The following is a 22,710-nucleotide window of genomic DNA, read 5'->3' as shown; positions in this document are numbered from 1 at the left end:
CTATCCTGATGAAAAATCAAGTAGGGAGGTTTCGCACAAAAGGCCTGAAGTTCGGAAACTCTTTTCGCTGAAGTGATGGCGACAAGGAACGCCGTTTTCCAGGAAAGGTATTTAAGTTCGGCCAAGGCAGCTGGTTCAAAGGGAGGGGCAGTCAAGGCTTGAAGGACTAGTGATAGATCCCAAGGGGGTACAGCTTCCTTGACAGGAGGCCTGAGCAGGAAAGTACCCTTGAGGAAGGTTTTACATAATTTCGCAGTCATCAAGATGCCTGTCTCGTGTCCCACATGGTAATGAGAAATGGCTGCCAATTGAACCTTGACCGTAGAACAGCTAGCTCCCCGTTGAAAAGTCCGTGAGGAAATCCAAGACGGACGGTAACGGCCGTGAAGGGATCTATGTTATGGTGTTCTGCCCAGATGGAAAAACGCCCATTTACTGCGATAGACTTTCTAGTGGAAGGTTTATGTGCTGCCACCAAGATGGCTTTAACTGGTGAAGAGATGCGGAGTCCTGACTAAGAGTGGAACTGGAGCAGCCAAGCTGTCAGCTTTAGGTTGTCCAGATTCGGGGTCGGTAGACCTAAGGGATGGGATATTAGATCCGGAATGGGATCCAGAATCCAGGGAGGATTTTCCAGATGAGACCACAGGTAAGGAAACCAAGTTTGTGATGCAGAATGGGGCAATGAGGATCATTCTGCTCCCCAACCGAGAGGCTTTCTGTATAAGTTTCAGCATCATGGGTAGAGGAGGATAGGCATAAAGTAGACCGGGAGGCCAAGCATGCACTAGAGCGTCTCTCGTTCACGTAATAGTTTGTTGGCTAGGTGCAGTATGCATCCGAATTATGTGTTCCATAACTTAGTTCATGGACAGGGGATTCGGGTATCAAGGTTAAACCCCACTGCTGAAGGTTTTTCCACAGATATAGGTAAGTTACAACAGAGGCTTGTATCTAGAGGGTATACACAAGATGAGATTTTGTCTAGTTGGTCTGACTTGAGTTCCCTAAGAAAGGGTATAACAGCTCCATATTATGGACCGCAGTTTACAGAGCCTAGTTCAACCTTATCTTCAGCTGAGAGGTACTCTGATCATGTGTGTATTGCTTTATTTTTTACTAGAGATCAAAATGCGTTATGTAATATTTTTAAACAATTTTGGCCTATTCTACATGTTGATTCTGATTTGGGGAATATTGTTGAGAATACCCTAGGCATCTTAGCACTGCTATAACATATTCCAGATGCTGTAGAAGGTCTTCCTTTTCTTGAGCCAGAATCAGGCAGTCGTCCAAGTAAGGATAGATTTGAATTCCTTTTAGCCTGAAGTAAGCTATCACTGGAGCCAGAACCTTTGTGAATACTCTGAAGCAGTAGATAAGCCAAAGGGCAATGCAGAGAACTGATAATGAGAATTTCCAGCTCGAAACGCAGATACTTCCTGCAACTTAGTCTTATAGGCACATGAAGGTAAGCTTCCTTGAGATCTAAAGTTACCATCCAGTGATCTTTGCCCAGCAGAGGTAAAAGTTGTTGTAACATCAACATCTTGAACTTGGGAATGTCCAGATAAGTGTTGAGGATAGATAAATCCAAAATTGGTCTCCACGTGTTCCCCTTCTTTGGTACTAGGAACAGGCGAGAATAAAATCCTAGGCCCCTTTCTGATACAGGGACTGGCTGAATGGCCCCTATTTGGAGTAACAGAGAAATTTGCTTGTGAGCCTCTTTCCTTTGTGGAGGAGGAACGTCTGGCATGCCTTTGAAAGGGGCAATGTATGGAAATAAAACCTGTAACCGTGGTGAATGATATCCAACACCCATCTGTCTTGAGTAATTAAATCCCAATTTTCTTTGAAAAGAGACAGTCTTCCTCCCAAAGGAGCTGCCAGACGAGAATCTACTGGCAGCTGAAAAGGCAGGTCATTGGGTCTGTTTACGAAAGGACTGACCCCTGCCCTCACCAGAAGTCTGAGCAGGTGAACTCCCTGTTCTAGGCCTAAAAGAACCGTGAGCTCTGCCCCTACCACGTCTAGACCTACCCCTAGACTGGGAATCATAAGCAGGATATGTCCATCCCTTAGTAGGCCAATTTCTACTAAACTTTGGTGGCTGCACCTGCAAAAAATCTTTAACCGTTTGCATAGACTTAGCTTTGTCCTCCATTTTCTTTAAAACTGCTTCCACAGGCGAACCAAACAACACATCAGACTGTAAAGGAGCATCCAAAATCCTTGTCTTAACATGCTCAGCTAAATTCTGATCCCTCAACCAGGCATGCCTGAAGAACAGAACTAGTGGCAGCCACCCTCGAGGAGGCCTGTACAGCATCAAAACCACATTGCAAAGAATGCTTACCCACTTGTTCAGACACATGAACTAAATCCAGCAACTCTTTACACTCAATACCTTCCGCCAAAGCATCCACCTTAGATTTCAATTGTGAAAGGAGATAATTTTGATATTTTAGCATGTGAAACTGACAATTCAACGCCCTCATGGCTAAAGTGGAAGAAGTATACACTTTCTTTCCCCATCTCTCCAAAGCCCTTGCCTCTTTATCAGTGGGAACAGGGTTTTTAACAACAGAGGCCTTAACACCTTTAGGTCCCTGAGAAACCGTTTCCGGGTCTGCCCTAGGACTCTTAAAAAGATACTTATGAGCTTCAGGCACCCTATAGTACCTATCAGGTTTAACAGGAGCAGGAGGCAAAGAATCAGGGTTCAGGGAAGCCTCTGCAAAAACATCTTCCACCACATTCAACACAGGAGGTATAGCTAAGGGCCTATGCTGGGGTAAAACAAGAATTCCCTAAGCCTTTTCCTGGAATCAGAGTAATCTTGGCCTTCCCATTTAAAGTGCTCCCTCATGGAATGCAGAGTCTCTGAAAATGAGAAATCCTCAGGAGGAGAAGCTGTAGGAGTGGAATCATCCACATCAGAATCAGAATAAGGAGGAAACTCCTGCAAGTCTTCCGCAGAAGACTCAGAAGCCTCTGAACACTGTTCAAAACTCTCAAACTCAGGTTCCACCCTAGGCCTCTTATCAGGAGGGGGCATAGAACCTCTAATCATAGTAATCAAATCTTCTGCCATTTTAAGCATATGTTTCTTAGGCACAGAACCTGAAGTGCTAGGAGAAGCCCCCACTGAAGCTAAACTTGGCCTACCTCTCAAAGAAGTTTTGGAAACAGAAGGAGAGGCTCTAACTACCTTGGGAAGAGAGGGAAGAACAGTTACCTGAGAAGCCCCCTCAGCCTGGCCTACCTCCTGAGAAGGCACATCCTGTAACAGTAAAGTCTCTGCCTGAGACTCCAAAGAAACTCCTGGCAAAACCTCTGGCTCCACTGAGCCTTCTAAAGAACCGGCGTCCGGACTGCGGTTCATCAACCCTAGGCTTGCTGTTTTGTCCTTGCGCTTTTGACGAAGCGCCGGAGCATCCGGCGGCATTTTATAATTGCAACGCTTCCCAAACACTAACCTGGCACAGTCTAACCTTCTCTTAATAGTGCGTTTGTTAAATCTAGCACAAGAGCGGCATCCAACAACGTCGTGCTCAGGCCCTAAACAAGGTATACACAAGGTATGGTAATCCCTATGAGGTATCTGTTTCCCACAAGAAATACAGTTATTCACTTTTTCTGACATCCGGTTAAATACTGAGGCAAGAAAAACCAAAATGTTCCCCAACGGGTACTTAGCCAACTTTGATTCGGTCTGAAACTCCGACTTCAGAAAATTTCAGAACGCCAACCTGCACTCGCAAAACTGCTTCTGCATCGGACCATGCGGCAAAAAAGACTGAGGATATGACGTCGGTCATGCGCATTAGTACCCTGACGTACTGACGTCAGTCTAGTGCGCCCTGACCGACGTCAGCCATATACTTTGGTATTCGGGCCGACTGGACAGCGGACTACCCAATAGTTAGGACTGCAGCAATGTGGAATGAAGAACATCTCTAATTTTACTTTAAATGTTATCATCTCTGTATCACCTTTACTTTCTTAATCCTTACTGACAAGCTTTTCTTTCATGAGACCTGTTGTATTAACTTCAGCTAATATTCAGTTTAGTTTACAAATGTTTACAATATGGTTAAAATTTCTTTAAAAATGATTTGTAAAGCTAAATAAACGTATTTGCCTCATCTGCTTGCAAAACATCATGTCTGACAATATCATCAAAGCAGTATTAGAAAATTAGGAACAGGGTAGAGTAGTTAAACAAGTTTGTATCACATCCTTCATGGAAGGGTATGTTTTTCCAAACTGGAAGCTGCCAAGTTTATTCAAAATAAGAAAAGTCTGAATTCTGTTTGAATTAAAAAATATGAACTGAAGTGGAATTTGAATTTAGAACTTACTTGGGTAAACTCCGCCCGCAAACCTCCCAACACGGAGGGCTTCATCCCCAGCACCTCTTACTTACCATGATCAATTCCAATGCTGATGCACTACTGGAAAGAAGAATTCTTATGCCGAGGTCTCATACAAAGAGTGCATTTTTAATGTTTGGCTCCAAGGTGCAAAGAAATGATGTCCTGATTGAGAAATGGCATTCATCCAGCAGCACTGGCACTGGCGCAGCCAAGGCAGGGAGTGGGGGGGGGGTGAAAGGGTGTGCCCAGCTTACCTCTTCGTGGGGGGGGGGGGGTTAGGAGGGCTGCATGTACTCAGAGGCACACAAGGAGGTGCATCTTTCCAGGTGGAAACTGTGGAGACTACTGCTAAGTTCGTCACTGAGAGGGGCAGGGATGCTTTCAGAGAATACACTTTGCAGAAGTGAGGACATGGCCTCTGCAATCAAACCATTGGATGTCCCTTTCCTAGCACTTTACCAGGTGTGCATGGAAAGATGGAAATAACTTAAAACACCCCTGATAGCTATCTAAAGGATGACCCTTCACTGCTGAACCTCAGCATTTTTCACTGTCAAAGTATATTACCTTTTACAACTCACAAGGCTGGTACAGTTGATAATTCCTTTAAAAGTAAACTGAGAAATTTAATATATTTACTCTACAAGGTATTTGACACAGTACTGCTTAATATATTAATAATAAAATATTTATTCCACATTATCAAACTTGAACAAACAAGCCTGATATGAAAGCAATCACATATTATGAATCTTTTGTAAGCCACACAGCTGTGTAATTGATCTTAAATTGTCTGCTGCTGCCATACAACAAGATATAGACAAAGAAACTGATGAACATTTAACATATAGGCAAGATCTCTACCTCACAGCAGCTTCAGGGCCCAGTACTCAATCATGACCTCAAGTCAATGTTTGTGTGGAGTTGTATATATTCTCCCCCATATCAGCTTAGGTTTTCTACAGCTACTACAGGTTCTTCTTCTTTTACACTAAAAGAAAACACTTTTACACTAAACTGTCTATAGAAAAGTGTGTGTGTTGTACTTTTAAAAAGCATTTCCAAGGACAGCACGTGCATATAAATAGCAAGCACGTGCTAGCTTCAGCGCCATTTTGAGAGTGCAGCTAAACAATGAACATATATGAGTGTGATAGTTTGTTTATAAGTTTATCGAAGTTAAAGTTACTAAGCCTCAATCCTGATGTGTTTGTACATAATAAAGTTGCATGAACAGAACCCACGAATGTTCGTCTTGTTTTATCCTGACCAGACGAGCGACATGGTGTCAGAACCGGGATTCCAGACACTGATTTTCAGAGCTACAAGGTGCAGAGTTAACAGTGAAGGTAAATTAAGTGAACAGAGTGCAGAAAAAGGGACAGAAACTAACTAAAGGCAATGAAAACATTGCACAAATGATTTATTTTACTAAAAAGATAAACTGGAGCCATACAAGGGCACAGAACACATTATTAAGCAAACCAATAGCACAGAAACATTTATTAAGCCAACAAAAGGGACAAAAAGCTTATTAATTGAATGAAATGTTCGAAGTTAAGACATTTGTTAAAACGATTATCAGAAAAGCACATAAGGGGTTCAGAATCACCTCGGAATTGCAAAATGAGCATGTTTAAAGTAAAACAAGCATGTTTAGAGTAAATCTAGCACAACAAAAGTATTATGGGCATGAAGAGAGATTAAATGGGCAAAATTAATATAACAAAGGGCAAAAAGGGCACAATAAGCATAAATAAAGCAAAGCGACTGCATTTTTTTTGGCAAATTACTGTGTTTTGGCATAAACTACTATTTCGCACTGAATAAAGCCATTCAGGGCATAATAAGTAGTTATGTACTCACCATAACATTCCATCTGAGTAGGTGACTTCATTTGTCTGCAACCTTTGGGTCTTGGATTTGACTTCGGATCCGAGCCGACAACTTACTTTACAGCTTATGGATCCGAGCTCCTAGCTCCTCTCCTTACCCATAATCCCCTGCCAACCCTGACTGACCTCAGATCAAGTTTGCCCTTATACCAAAATTCAGACCAAAAGCGTCCCGAAAGGGACCAAGAAAGGACATTCAAGAATTAACTTCTGAAGGCCAGGGGGAAGGAGGGGGGGGATGGTTGCAGACAAATGAAGTCACCTACTCAGATGGAACGTTATGGTGAGTACATAACTTCTTAATCTGAAGTAGGGACTTCATTTGTCAGCAACCTTTGGGACAGAGTCCCCAGCTACCTGAATCTTGGGCGGCCATCATGGAAGGATGTTCCGGAGCACTGCAGAGCCAAAGGATGCTCTCCCTCTGGAAATAACGTCCAGCTTATAATGGTTGTTAAAGGTATGAGATGAGGCCCAAGTGGCTGCAGAGCAAATATCATCCAAAGATACTCTAGATCTAAAGGCAGCAGAAGTAGATATGGAGAGAGTAGAATGTGCCCGTACTCCCTGAGGTGCGGGCCTCCCAGAAGTTTCATAGGCCAGAAGAATACACTGTGAAATCCATCGTGATAAGGTGACCTTAGAAATAGCTTTACCCAAGTTGAATTTGGCAAAGGAAATGAACAACTGATCGGATTGTCTGTGACCAGCAGTCCTATGAATGTAGAAGCGCAGTTGTCTGTGTACGTCTAAGGAATGCAGCTTGTATTCTCCTTTATTCTGGTACTTAGGGAAGAAAACTGGCAGGTTAATGGACTGATTGATATTGGTTTCTGAGGCCACCTTAGGAAGAAATGAGGGACTGGTCCTGAGGTACACTCTATCCTGATGAAAAATCAAGTAGGGAGGTTTCGCACAAAGGGCCTGAAGTTTGGAAACTCTTTTCGCTGAAGTGATGGCGACAAGGAACGCCGTTTTCCAGGAAAGGTATTTAAGTTCGGCCAAGGCAGCTGGTTCAAAGGGAGGGGCAGTCAAGGCTTGAAGGACTAGTGATAGATCCCAAGGGGGTACAGCTTCCTTGACAGGAGGCCTGAGCAGGAAAGTACCCTTGAGGAAGGTTTTACATAATTTCGCAGTCATCAAGATGCCTGTCTCGTGTCCCACATGGTAATGAGAAATGGCTGCCAATTGAACCTTGACCGTAGAACAGCTAGTTCCCCGTTGAAAAAGTCCGGTGAGGAAATCCAAGACTGACGGTAACGAAGCCGTGAAGGGATCTATGTTACGGTGTTCTGCCCAGATGGAAAAACGCTTCCATTTACTGCGATAGACTTTTCTAGTGGAAGGTTTATGTGCTGCCACCAAGATGGCTTTAACTGGTGAAGAGATGCCGGGAGTCCTGACTAAGAGTGGAACTGGAGCAGCCAAGCTGTCAGCTTTAGGTTGTCCAGATTCGGGGTCGGTAGACCTAAGGGATGGGATATTAGATCCGGAATGGGATCCAGAATCCAGGGAGGATTTTCCAGATGAGACCACAGGTAAGGAAACCAAGTTTGACGATGCCAGAATGGGGCAATGAGGATCATTCTGCTCCCCAACCGAGAGGCTTTCTGTATAAGTTTCAGCATCATGGGTAGAGGAGGATAGGCATAAAGTAGACCGGGAAGCCAAGCATGCACTAGAGCGTCTCTCGTTCACGTAATAGTTTGTTGGCTAGGTGCAGTATGAATCCGAATTATGTGTTCCATAACTTAGTTCGTGGACAGGGGATTCGGGTATCAAGGTTAAACCCCACTGCTGAAGGTTTTTCCACAGATATAGGTAAGTTACAACAGAGGCTTGTATCTAGAGGGTATACACAAGATGAGATTTTGTCTAGTTGGTCTGACTTGAGTTCCCTAAGAAAGGGTATAACAGCTCCATATTATGGACCGCAGTTTACAGAGCCTAGTTCAACCTTATCTTCAGCTGAGAGGTACTCTGATCATGTGTGTATTGCTTTATTTTTTACTAGAGATCAAAATGCGTTATGTAATATTTTTAAACAATTTTGGCCTATTCTACATGTTGATTCTGATTTGGGGAATATTGTTGGTCCTAATCCCAAGTCTGTGTTTAGGAACAAGAAAAATCTCAAGCGGATTCTTTGTGGTAGTAGAGAGTTAGGAAGAGAGAGTGAGTTTGGTCAGGATGGTGTTACATTACCTTGTGGTAATTGTAATTTATGTGAATACATTGATACTTCTTCAGTTTCTGAATATCCTGATTTACATAGGAGTTTTTCTTTTAATGTCAATGCTGATTGTATGACTATGAATGTTGTTTATCTTGCTCAGTGTACATTTTGTATGTCTTTTTATGTAGGCAAAACTAATCGTAGCCTTCGTGATAGGATTAGAGAGCATGTCTATAGCATTAGGAAGGGTATTACTACCAATGCCCTTTCCAAACATATTATGGCACTTGGGAATTGCATCATTTTGTCTTCAGAGTTATAGATTTAGTTTTGCCCAATATACGCATGGGCAACATTTGTAATCATACTGAGTTTAAGGAAAATAATTGGATGATAATTTTTAGAGCTGATAGAGGCCATGGTCTTAATGAACGTGCTTCCATTAAACCTCTTTTGAAGAAATGGAGGTTATTCAGATGAAATATGTCATTAAACATTTTAATATTTTTAGTATAATATGTTCTTTTATACTTTTAGTATAATATGCTTAGAATGAATCATATAAGTTTTTTTTTAGAGATTTCTTATTGTACGTTTTTATGTGGTTTTCCTTTAAGTTGATTTGGTTAATTAATTAGTTGTGAATAGTTATTGGTTCATTTGAATTCATTAATTGTATATATAAATGTTAATTTTTGGTTTATGATTTATGAAGGTCTGAGGAAGCATTTTTATGTGAAAGTGCTTACCGTGGTTTATGAATTAAAACTTTTTATTCGGTTAATGCTGCCGTGTTCGTTCTTTCAGTATTTGTTTGTTTTGTGAATGTTTTATTTATTTATACTGAACAAACGTTTATTCTGTGCCTCTTTGTCGTTTTCGTTGGTATGTTTTTATTTAGCCAGGTTTCTGTTAAAGCAAGTATGTCTGGGGAGTAGTGTGCTATTGTGGCCTGGAGTTCAGGTATTTTATTTTTGTTACTTCTAATATTAATATTTAGCATTAAAAGATGGTTGGTTTTGCTGCTGTTGTTGATTTGCCCAGGGATGAAGAAAGTGGGGATGTTATGGTCTGACATTTGTGTTGGAGCAGTTTGAGTTGGACAGGATGGATTTGGGCCTGGGTTGGGGTTGATATCCCCACTTATGGTGAGCCTGGAGTTAAAATTGTTATACAGATGTTGGAGTTTGGTGAGGAGTGTGAGAAAGTATTGTGTTTTTTTGGAGTAGGAATGAGAGCATGTGTGTGTGAGAAAGTATTGTGTTTTTTTGGAGTAGGAATGAGAGCATATGTGTTTAGTCCTGAATTGGTCCGTTATGTAGTTCTTGAATAACTGTGGGCAGATATAATTATAATGTGTGGTGCCTGTATACGAGAGTGCATAATGCAGTGTTGTGCTACTAAGTTTAGGGATATTGCTAGAGTGATAACTTGTGGTGTTGTAAAGAATTATGAGAAGACAGACTAGACGTAGTTGCGTGATAGTCATGGTTATAAAGTTTAAGTTGTTTCTAGGTGGGGCATCTGAATATGAATTATAGGGTTGCACTATATGTGGATGGGAAAGTAGTGTGGGTGATGTAAAAAATGCCTAGTGGGAATGAGAGTGATTGGGAGTATTTTGTGTGGAGCAAGTTGGTGTGGTATAATGTGATATGACTTGAGGAGCTGTGATTGGTGGAGGTGATGAGGGTGAGCTGTGGGTGTGGCTGTGATTACTATAAATGTAGAGGTAGTGGGGGCAGGAGGGAATAGGGGGCAGGGTAGGGGAGCGGAGAGAGCCCGAGCGTTAGCGAGGGCGAACGGAGCGGGGCAGAGCCAACCAGGACCAAAGAAAAAGTAAGTATTACTTTACAAATCTGAACACTTTTAAAACAAATTCCTGAGGTCTAACGGCTTACCGGCAAGCAGAATGTAATTGCTGAGGAGCACTTGTGTCCTGGTGGGAGACTAGAAATTTAAATATGGCTCCATGCTCAGCAGGATTCTAATATAGACTTTGTATTGGGGGAGGGAGATAGCACAAGGGGTGTAAACCAGGTGGAATGCAAAGAAACCAGAGGCAATCAGTGGAAATCAGTGAAGGCCTCAGAGGGGGTAAGTAATAATTCAAACTACCTGTAAAGTGAAGAAGAGAAGAGACAGCAAAGTTTATTAAGGTTGGGAGCGTGTCTTCACATTGACTTGCTGATTAGTAACCAGTTTGTGCCCAGATTAGAGTAGGGAGATACATTAGCAATGAAGAGGAATGTATAGAGATGCAAATAAACAGGTGGGCCTCCAAGTGATACAAACTAAGGCAGAAAGCACTGAGAGGGCTGCTTGATGGTTAATTTAGTCACAAGGATGTGAATTAAATGTATGAATGGAAAGACCCGACAGCATCTTTGTTAAACACTTAAATGACTTTAAAACATTTTCCTATGAAGCAGGACTATGTTTGCTGGTTGTGATCTCAGTCACCTGCTACCTATTAACCAAAGACTGGGTTTTCTCTTTCCAGCATGGTCTAGCTCATCACAATTTTTCATTAAGAACACCACTGTTCTACTCTCTTTACTAAGAAGAAAGCTTATTTGTTGAAAATTAACTTAAATAGCACAAAAGGGACAGTTATGTAGCAGAATGTTACCCCTGTTGTGAAAAAAAGGCTCCAGAGTGAAAACAGGTTAGACATCTCTTGGCAGCTTCAATATCAATATGGAGAAGAATACTGGTAAAATAAGGCTCAGTTATGGTACACCTCAGCATATGCACTTCAAAGATATCAGACCAAGAGTTGCCAAATTACAACATGCAGATGGAAAACAAATGATCTGACAAGAAATGTGTTGAATATCAATATGAAATGCATGTATACCAGGTGACACAAGCAAACACAATACTCTCTAACAGTAACCCAGGGACAGAAACAGCAGGTAATTCACCCAATTCTAGCAGCATATAATGAGCAGCTTAAACGCAAAAATGCATGAATGATAACACAACATGAGCAAAATCCACTACATAAAAGTTACCAAACAACACACAAAAATCAAGTCTCCAGAAATAGATGATGTAAAGACCGAAACCTCCATGTTTTCTTTCTATGATCTGCTCAGAGATAAAATGATTCTAAGATCAGGCGGTCAGAAAAGTATCTAACTGGGATAGATTTAGACATAGGCGAGTTCTACAAAACTATTAACTATTTCTAAGCACACTCAGGAAGTAAAGGAGAAGCTACCATGAAAGATGCAGTGTTCTGGAGGCAACATAATAGAAAAGCACTGCAAAATAGGGTAACTTTTTAAAAGGTTTATAGCTACACGGTGAAAAATGAAAACAGAAAGGTATCTATAATGAAACAACTAGCTTATTGACAGCAAATGGTGAATGGTTTGTTCTAAAATAAGTGTGTCCAGCTACTAATTTACCTGTGCGAATTGGCTAGGCCAGTCAAGACCGTACTTATTTTGGGGACCACCCAGAAGTACAAGAAGTTGTTACTTTTTTGAGATAAGAGTTTTCAAGAGGACAGCCTAATAACCCAATACTAAGAAAATGTATCAGTCTCACAGAGGGGTTCCCAGTAGGAGTGAGTATGCAGCAGGGTTCAACTCTGAGTCCACTGCTGTTCATACTGGTGATGGACTACATAAGCAAACAGGTCTGAGGGAACAGCTCAACAAAGTTGTTGTATGCAGGCTATGTGGCATTACAGGCAGATAGAGAAATGGAATGTAAAACTGAAAAAAGGGATGAAACTGAGTACAGATGAGACAGTTGTAATGGCAGCAAATGGTGGAGTTCAGAAGAAGCAGAAAACTGAGACAGAAGGGAAAACAGTGGAACAGGTTAACAGCTTCAAGTATCTGGGAAGGGTGGTTGAGGAAAACAGAAGTCTGAATGAGGAGGTCACAGCTAGAATCAGTGGGGCTGCAGCCAACTGGCACTGTGTCAGGTGTAGTATATGACAGAAAACTACCAAAGAAACTGAAAAGTAAGATGTACAAAACAGTGATGTGACCAGTACTATTGTATGATACAGAAACCTGGACAGTAAAGGCAGAGCAATTGAGAAAGCTTCAGCTGATTGAAATGAAGTGCCTGAGGCGGTGGGGGTGGGGTGGGGGGTGCACATTGTAGAACAGACAACAAATAAGGGCATAAGAGCAGAAGTCAAAGTAGCTCCAACTGCAGAAAGGGTAAAAGAGAACAGATTATGGAGGTTCCAGCAAATGTGCAGAAATTGTTGCAAAACCCCATGAGTGGAGGAGCTCCCTGGTCAGCCTCAATAAGAAGCTGAGATCCCTTATAAGATCCTCCAAAGCTAGCTACGAAAACAAAACTGCCACTGATTCTAAGGGCAATCACAAAGCATTCTCTAGCTATGTCAAGAATCTCAATGACAACACCCAGATCTGCTCTGAGTTATAGCACAACGGCACAGAAATTACAGAACCAACTGATATTGCCAACATCCTGGCAGACAGGTTCAGTGCTAACTTTACACCCCTCTCACCCCCTAAAGGGCCCATATCTATAGAGGAAGAATGCAGAGTCCCTGTAATCACATCTATGAAGGTGAAAGCTGCACTCTCGAAAATCAAAAACACAGTATACATTGGGACTGGACAACATCCCAGGCTGCGTTTTACAAGAACTTCAGAATGAACTGGCTCCCCACCCAAGCACCATGTTCAATCACATTCTCACATCAGGCTTTGTGCCCAGTAACTGGCGCACAGCAACAGTTATCCCACTCCACAAAGAGGGAGCAACCACTGATCCTGGGAACTATCGCCCTATTAGCCTGATGAGCCTGGTCTGCAAGGCCATGAAACATATCATCATGGAATTCATAAACAAAGACATTGGTAACCTCCAAAATCTGGACCCCACCCAGTTCAGGTTTGTGAAAGACAGATCATGCCTTCTGAACCTGACTGACTTCTTTGAGGCAGTTGCCAAAGCCAGAGACAAGGGTTAGGTGGTTCACACAGCCTATCTTGACCTCACCAAGGCTTTCAATGCCATCCCCCAGTCTGGGATTATAGCTAAACTCACTAAACTAAGTATAAATCCCTACATCACAAGATGGGTTGTCAACTGGCTCACTGACAGAACCCACACTGTAAATGTTGCAGACTCCAAATCTGACTTCAAACCAGTGACAAGTGGAGTACCACAGGGTTCAGTCCTGGGACCTCTCCCTGTTTGTTATCTACTTCTCTGAAGTACAGGCTAACACAGAAGGCCTCTGGCTAACAATGTTCACAGATGACTGCAAACTAGGAGCCATAGTTGAGTCCCTAAATGATGTGAGCATCCTACAGAAGGGCCTCACTGAGACAGATGCCTGGTGTCAGAGGCATGGCCTCAAGCTCATTGCCAAAAAGTGCACTGTCATCCCCTTTTCTGTACCCATGAACTACCACATAAACAGCAGTCTGCTTAACGCCAAATGTGTGATAAGAGACCTTGGGACCTATGTAGACAGCAGTCTCTCCTTTGATAATCACATCGCCACAGTAGTCAGGAAATCCTTCTATGTGGCACACCTCATCACAAAGAAGTTCTCCTCCAGGAAAAAACAAGTCATTGTTCCCCTCTACTCGACACTCATTAGACCCATTATAGAGTACAACGCCCCTTTTGAAATGTACCTCACAAGACATCTGCAGCCGCTAGAAAGGCCACAAAAGTACCTCACAAAGAGGATTACTGGCCTCAAACAGATGCCCTACACTGACCGTCTCAAAAAACACCAGCTTTACTCTGTAGCATATCACCCACTCCGAAGAGATCTCTGCCTAACATATAAAGCTATGTTAAACCCAGAGCTGTTGGACATGCTACACCTAAAGAAATCCCAATCCCTCTGAGCTACACTCTCTAGGGACCTAAATCTTGTCAGAGCAATAAACAGGACATGCTGGAGGGATAGATTCCTGTCATGGAGACTTCCTATACTCTGGAACAGGCTACCCCATCTATGTCAAGCAAAGTTCCTCCTTAGCAATCTTAAAGAAAAATCTTGATGAGTGGATGGGAAATAGGAAATACAACCCGGGGATCACTTATGTGGCTCTGCTCGACAGGGGCACAGGAAATTAAATTTCTTGGGTGGCGTAAGCCAGGGAACCTTGTTGGCTAGGCTTACTTAGGCCCTTGGGTCGATAGCCTAGTACCTACCTATGAACAATCTTATGAAGATTTGGGACATTCAAGAAGAAGGCAAGAGGAAACAAGGGCATCCAGCAAAGAGGTGGCTGGACTGTGCGAGAGAAGACCTGTGATAGTCAGGCATGAGTGTCGAATAAGGCAGGACAGTGGCACTGAACAGAAAAAGATGGCAACAGTTGACAACACCCAGATCCTATGCAGAAAATGGAAAAAAAGGGGTTGGTGATTATGATGAGGTAGAGGAAAATGTACATCCTTCCGATTACATACAGACTGAGGCAAGTAAGAGAGAAAACTGCTAGAAAGTTTATTTTAAAAAGGTAAAACAATCTAAACCAAAAGATTGAATTAAGAAGAATACAGCTGTTTAGATGGAAACTGGATGAAGCCCAAAGGAAACAAAGTGGTGGCAAGCACAGAGCAGAATGAGAAAAGATGCTTCAATTTTGGACACAGCTCTGGATCAGAGGGACAGGGCCCTGACTGTGATTCTAATGACCTAAGTTTGAATAATGGGCCTTGTCACTGCAGAAAATGAGTAAGGAGAAGTAGTGGGGATGAAGTTTAAAGCTGGACTGCCCATCCCAGAGAAAAAGGTGGATTTCCTGTCCCTAATGGAGGCTGAGGACAAGCATAAAAAGAGAGTGGAAAGTGTAAGCACATTTTCTGCAAAGGAGGTAGTGAATATGTAGCTCCAAATGGACATGAACTACAGTTATGTCATTGTACCCCGTGAGCAGGGAAGTGAATAACCATTCCCGTCAGACCAGAGCTGACTGGGCTGCCCCTATATTTACTCTGCCTTGCTGTGGAGACTGAGGAGGAGTACTGGGACATGGCAGACTGTAGACATTGGGGGCATCACTTGGGGTAGGACAGTGTGATAGCAAAATACAAAAACGTGTACCTTGCTACAATAGGCGAGCTTGAGGGCCAAAATGAACAACCACAAAAATATACAACCACTAGAGGAAGAATTCTCAAAGTCAGCCAGCTGTGCCACAACAGACCTTGTGCTGCACCCCTAAATCTGAGCTAGCTGTTCTAACAGCCACAGGCAGTCTGTAACTAGACAGCACGAAAATGCAAAAGTACAGTTGTGTATACTTACCATAAATGTAGATGTTCGAGTGTATTCACTGTGCAGTCATTACATTTGGGTAATCTGCTGGCAGGTTGCCCTCAGTCGGCCTGAAGTCCAAAGTCTTGGGCCCTGCGTCGTTTGCTGTCTCCTATTCCATGATGTCAGGTCGTCAGGTGTATAAAACAAGCAGCATATGCCATTTTCTTTCGTTTTTCTTGCCCTAGATGTCAGGTGTCCCCAAAAAGGTAGCAAAAAAAAAAAAAAAAAAGAAAAATATATTATATATATATATATATATATATATATATATATAGATATATATATACACACATGCAACAATACAAACTTTACCTTCATCTACAAGCAAATACAACACATAGGTTGTAGAAGACAGTGAAGGAAAGAGAAACTCCAGAATAAAAGGGGGTTGGCGGGCGGGTAACCTGGACTGCAACAGTGAATACACTCAAACATCTACATTTATGGTAAGTGTACACAACTGTACTATGTTCTTCGTGTTTCACTGTTGCAGTCATTACATTTGGGTAGAATCCCAAAGCTATGGATGGGAGGCTGGAGCTAAACAGCATTAGGGGTGGCTATAAGGCCCTGAAGAACTGCAGTGGCAAAGCCTGCCCTGGACTCAGACTAGAGAGGCAAATTATAATGCTTTGTAAAAGTGTGAACAGAACTCAAGTAGCAGCCTCTAGAATGCCTTTGGTTGGTACTCCTCTGAGAAAGGCTGCTGATGTAGCTGCAGCTCTGGTGGAATGAGACCTAATGCCCTTGGACACAGGTTTGCCATGGTGTAAGTAGCAGAAACGAATGCAGTGGCTTATCCACTTTGAAATAGTCTGCTTTGAAATAGCCTTTCCTTCTGATCCTGCAGCATATGTCACTTGTAACTGCTCAGTTTTTCTTAGAGCTTTAGTCCTGCTCAAGTAGAATCTTAGCTGTCTGTATACGTCCAATAAATGCAGAATCCTCTCCCCCTTGTTCTGCGGATTTGGATAAAAGGTTGGCAGATAAATAGTTTGGTTAAGAGCCACACTGGAAACCACCTTAGGCATAAATGAAGGATTGGTCCTCAGAGACACCCTGTCTGGGTAAAATATGATAAAAGGCTCCACAGCCATGAGGGCCTGTAGCTCTGAGACTCTTCTTGCTGAAGTAATTGCTAGGAGCAGAGCTGTTTACCATAAGAACTTTAGATCTGCAGTAGCACCTGGTTCAAATGGAAGCAGGGTGAGCTTTTCCAACATGTAATTGAGGTCCCATGCAGGTACTGGTGTTCTTCTGGGAGGCCTTAAATCTTTGGCTCCTCTAAGATACTGCTTTAGTAAAGGATGAGAAAAGATTGGCGGCTCTGTATTGTAATGAGCCGAAATGGCAGAGGCATGGATTTTTATTGATGAGAAAGATAGACCTTTGTCAAGCATCTCAGTCAAATATTGTAATATCTGAGGAATATATGGTTCTGCTGTATCAGTTCCTTGCACTTGATTCCAAGCACAGAATCTCTTCCATTTATTAGCATAAGACTTTCTAGTACTAGGCCTTCTGGCTTCCAAAATGACATCCATCGACAGCTTTACTCAGAGGTATTGTTTGTATAACTACATGATCAGCCATGCTGCCAGGTTCACTGTTTGGAGCTGATTGTGCAGGATCTGATTGTTTTGCTGGGACAGTAATTGAGGTCTTTGAGGCAAGGTCCAAGCTGGGTATTGAGACAAGTTCCTTAGGATTGGGTACCAGTATTGGCGTGGCCAGTCTGGGGCAATCAGTATCATCTTTGGTTTCTCTTGTCTGACTTTTAGTAGGACCTTGGGAAGAAGAGGCAGAGGAGGAAAGGTGTAAACTGATCGGTTCTTCCAACTGAAGGATAGGGCGTCCACTTTCCATGCTTGTCTGTGATAAGTCCTTGTACAGAATCTTTTCAATTGATAATTTTGAGGAGAGGCAAACAGATCTATGTCCGGGCTCCCCCATTTCTTTGTTATCATGCTAAAGACTTGTGGATCTAGTTTCCACTCGTGAGGGTCCATAAGGTTTCTGCTTAAGTCGTCTGCCATAGTATTTTGTTTTCCTGGCAGGAATTAAGCTTGTAGATGTACTTGGTAAGTCAAAGCTGTGTCCCACAGTGCCATGGCTAGTCTGCAAAGGGGGTATAAATGGGTGCCCCCCCCCTGCTTGTTTATATACTACATAACCATGGTGTTGTCCGTCTTTATCAGTAGTTGTCCTGGATGAAGTCCTTGAAGGCTGTCAGGGCATTTTGAACAGCTAACATCTCTTTTTGGTTGATATGCAGATGCATTTGTTTCGGGGTCCATATGCCCTGAATGCATCTTCCTGCCAGGTGTGCCCACCATGCGTAATCTGATGCGTCTGTTGTTAAGGTTTGGCTTGCAGGGGGTAGAGTGAAGGGCCGTCCCATGTTTTGGTGACATGCCTTTGCCCACCATAGAAACTCCTGTTGTAGGCAGGGAATGAGAGGAACCATTGTTTCTAGACTGTGACAATGTTGACTCCATAAATTTTTTACATACTACTGAAGTTTCCTCATATGCAGTCTTGCATATGGAATCAGTAGAATGCAGGATGCCATGAACCCCAAAGCCTGCAGAGTTTGTCTTGCAGACAACTGGGTTTTTGTTGCCATCAGTTTAAAATATGCAGTTTTGTTTGTCTGGCATGAGGAAAGCCATCTGGGCAGTTGTATTCAAGCTTGCACCCAGGAATGTTATCTTTTGAGAGGGTACCAGTTGTGATTTCTTTTCGTTTATTATGTACCCTAGTCATGTTAGAAGCCTTTTCACAAACACCAGGTGCTGAAGAAGAATGTCCTTGTTCTCGGCTTGAATGAAACAGTCGTCCAAGTAAGGATATATTTGTATACTTCTTTGTCTGCAAAAAGCAAACTGCTGGTGCCAGGCGCTTTGTAAAGACCCTGGGCGCAGTAAATAAGCCAAAGGGCAGTGCAGAGAATTTTAATGCATTAAGCCAGCCTTGAAACGGAGGTATCTTCTGCACGATTCCCTTAATGGGACATGCAGGTATGCCTCTTTTAGGTCTAATGTCACCAACCAAGCATTCTTGCCCAGCATGGGCAGAAGCTGCTGCAAAGTTAGCATTTTGAATTTTGGAATGTCCAGGAATGTGTTCAAAATTGATAAATCCAGTATTGGCCTCCAGGCCTTGTCCTTTCTGGGTACTAAGAACAGTCTTGAGTAAAAACCTTGTCCTTTTTCCTGTTCTGGTACTGGTTGAATAGCCCCCATATCCATGAGGGACATAACCGGTTTCTGTGCCTCTGTCCATTGATTTTTTGGCAGATCCGGCCAACCGTTTGCCATTGGCAGAGTTTAGAAATGGAATCTGTATTCCTGTGATACTATGTTTAGCACCCACTTGTCCTAGGTTATTAACTGCCAATTATGAGCAAAAAGTGCTAATTTTCCACCTAAGGGTGCTGTCAAAAGGTAAGTGCTTGGTGATGGCAGAGGGAAGTCATTGGGACTGTTTTCTGTAGGGTTGCGCTTTATCTCCTCCAGATCTGAAGGTAGAAGCACCCCATTGCTTTGACCTGTAAGAATCTTGTGCCTGGTATCTAGAACCTTTAGGGCATCTGGATTTGCCCCTTTGAGCTCTGTCGGACACAGGAAAGGACAAATATTTTGTAGGCCAGTGTCTACTGAATCTTGGTGGCTGCACTTCGTCTATTACAGTTTGCGTAGACTTAGCATTGTCTTCCATTTTCTTTAAAACCTCTTCTGCCTTAATACCAGAGTATCATGCTGTAACGGAGCATCCAGTAATTTAGCTTTAACATGATCAGGTAAATTTTGCTCTTTTGGCCAGGCATGCCTCCTAATCACAGATCCAGTAACTGCGGCCCTGCAGGAGGCCTCTAAGGAATCAAAACCACATTGCAAAGTATGCTTTCCAACTTGTTCAGCTGCATGCAATAATTCCAGCAATTCTTTATTTTCTGCACATTCAGAAATCAACATCATTTTCTGTTTCAGCAATCCCATAACATGTTGCTGATACTTGAGCATATGAAACTGGCAGTTTAGAGCCCTGATTGTCAAGTTTGCAGATGTATAAACCTTCTTTCCCCATCTAGCCAGTGCCCTTGAATCTCTGTCATAGGGGGTAGGATTTTTTGCTGTTGAGGCCTTAACTCCCTTTGGACCCTGTGAAATAGTTTCAGGGTCAGCAGCAGGGTTTCTAAATAAAGGTTTGTGCGAGTCAGGGACCCTGTAATATCGGTCAGGCTTGCTGGGAGCTGGAGGTAAGGAGTCAAGCTCGACTCCGAAAACACATCATCCACAATGTCTAAAACAGGGGGTATGGCTAAAGGCCTGTGCTGAGGGAGAAGGAAATCTCTGAGCCTCTTTTTTGATTCTGAAAAATCTTGACTCTCCTAGTGAAAATGCTCCCTTAAAGTATGCAAGGTTTCTCCAAATGAATAATCCTCAGGAGGTGATGCAGATGGGATAGATTCCTCTGCATCAGAATCCTCACAGGGAGGAATAGATAATTCCTGATCAGAACAGGAATCAGAAGAAATAGAAACCTGATATGAAGATTCATAATCAGTGTCTTGCCTAGGCCTCTTATCAGGAGGAGGTTGGGAACCCCTGGTCAAAGTAATTAGGTCTTCAGCCATTTTGATCATCTATTTTTTAGGCATAGTGGCCTGTGCACGTGGCTCATGCGTCGTTTTTTTAGCTTTAGAAGTTGCTTTTGTCTTTGGTTTTGCAGCTGTCGTTGGTTTTATATAAAAATGTTGAGGCCTGAATACGCCCTCAGAAGCCGGTGCCTGCTCAGCAGCTCTGGATCCATCTGAGGGAGAGCCATACGTGGGTACAATACTTTGAGTATCTCATGGCGTGCCGGACTCCACATGGGTCTCGGTAGGGGCCTACGACTCGAAAGTACCGGGCATCAGGGGCTGCGGCGAACTGGTGACTGGCTTAGGGGAAGCTTCGTCATTGGTTTTGGACCTCGACAGTCTGTCTCTGTCCTTTTCTTTGTGTTTTTTGTGTACACCGGTAGTCGGACTGCTATCGGACGACATTTCAGGGTAGTTAAATCTGTTTCCAAAATATTCTGAGGCAAAAACATACTGACGCTTAATAGTGCGTTGGTTAAATCTAGCACAAAATCGACAGCCAGGCACGTTGTGATCAGGGCCTAGGCAAGGAATACAGTATAAATGGAAATCCTTATGAGGTATTTGCTTCCCACAAGTTATACAATTATTAAATTTTTCTGACATCGGTATGGAGCAAGAAAAAAAAGTTTCCCCAACGGGGTACTTAGCTTTAGTGAAGACTTCAGTTCTGAAACTCGAAAATTTCAGGAGTCGGCCAGCCGGCACTTGCAAACTTCTTCTGCTTTGGGCACCGTGCGGCAAGAAAGACTAAAGAAAATGGCGTCGGCTGCTTGTTTTATATCCCTGACAACCTGATGTCATGGAAGAGGAGACAGCAACCAAAGCAGGGCCCAAGACTTTGGAATTCAGCCAGAATGAGGGCAACCTGCCAGCAGATTACCCAAATGTAATGACTGCAACAGTGAAACACGAAGAACATCGGCATGTAAGCAGAGACAGGAATGCACCATGAATGAAAATAACATTAAACCTTTTCCAATGACCTAGATATCAAACAGCTGTACTTATCAGAAATCCTGTATGCTCCATCACAAAGTCTGCCTTTTTCAAAATACCAAGGGGCTTATGGCATACTCATGATGCCAAACAGCATACTACATTACTTTTACTGAATCCCTCTGCAGAGGGTGCATTAAGAATGAGTCATCAACATCCACCCTCTAAGCCTCACAATGATTCCTGGTGGTCCAGCAGATTTGATGATACCTCCAGTTCCCCAAACATTCTGAATAGAAAGAAAGAAAAAAAAAAAGAACACTGCTGACTCAAAAGAAGAACAAAAAAATGGCAGTTCAGATCTTACAGCATATGTAGTATGCATTTCCCATTTCACCAGCTTAATAAAAAAATCAATGATGGCTTTTACCCACCATACAAGCAAAGTCTTTTTTCCATTATTTCTTTAGTATTGCAAGCAAATACTCATTCAGATAATATATGTCACCAGACTGCAATAGCGACTCATGAAGCAAGCGCTAATTTAATAAGGAAATGGGGGTCAACCAGTTACCAATGGCTTTTACAACAAATGATCTATGGGATGAGGGATAGGTAAAGGTCTGATTAACTGTGAATGATTTATGGAATGCATATGTTGCACAAAATCAAGGGTGAAAATAGGGTCTACCCAGCTAAAGTCATTTTATAATCAATTAGCACATGGGAATAAGGAACAGGACCAGTGCACTGGACACCCAGGGATTAACTTATAAGTTTCTGGGGGCAGTTATGGCTACTGCAGGTCCAAGGTGGCATGAACACAGACTAAGCTGGGGGCTAGATACATTTTATAGCAAATTCAGTGTACCTATCATGGTAGCCAGAAGCAGGCACACAGATGTTGGCAAGGAGCATTACTAGAGAAGGTGGTGGATCAGATGTAAGGCTAACAATGTAGGTAAGCCCTGTACAAGAATGCCTGTGTGCTACAGGTTTGCAGTGGTGCACTATCATCATCTGTAAATGATAGGTTTCTGGTTCACAGCATAAGCCAGGACTGTGGATGCACAGGTCTTTTTACAACGTTATAAACCTTTAAAGTCTTAAGTCTTGAAATGTCTTTCAGGGAGTAAGTGCTGCATGCAAAGGAAGATGACAGAACTTCAAACCAACGAAAACAATCCAGAAATAAAGCGGTGATTTTTTCAAAAACGTTGCAGTATTTTTAAGAAGCTTTCATAATCTTTGATGCATTCTCAACAGACACTATTAAAAAGGCATTAATGGTTAACAAAAATGAGGTAAAGTGATACCTCAATTACCAAACTTTACTAATATCAATGTTATGTCAATAGGAATTATGCTTAAAAAAAAGGCTG

At 42.6% G+C, this 22,710-nt stretch overlaps 1 protein-coding gene across 1 annotated transcript in view; it reads right to left on the bottom strand.

Annotated features, from left to right (window-relative positions):
* HAX1 (HCLS1 associated protein X-1) overlaps positions 1–22,710 on the bottom strand; it is a 254,053-nt gene that overhangs the window by 197,781 nt on the left and 33,562 nt on the right. The gene's annotated exons all lie outside the window — the stretch shown is intronic.

This window comes from Protopterus annectens, chromosome 8.part0 (assembly GCF_019279795.1).
Source record: "Protopterus annectens isolate FY-2018-M chromosome 8.part0, PAN1.0, whole genome shotgun sequence".
Taxonomy (NCBI): domain Eukaryota; kingdom Metazoa; phylum Chordata; order Ceratodontiformes; family Protopteridae; genus Protopterus; species Protopterus annectens.
This window is presented reverse-complemented; position numbering and strand designations above follow the sequence as displayed.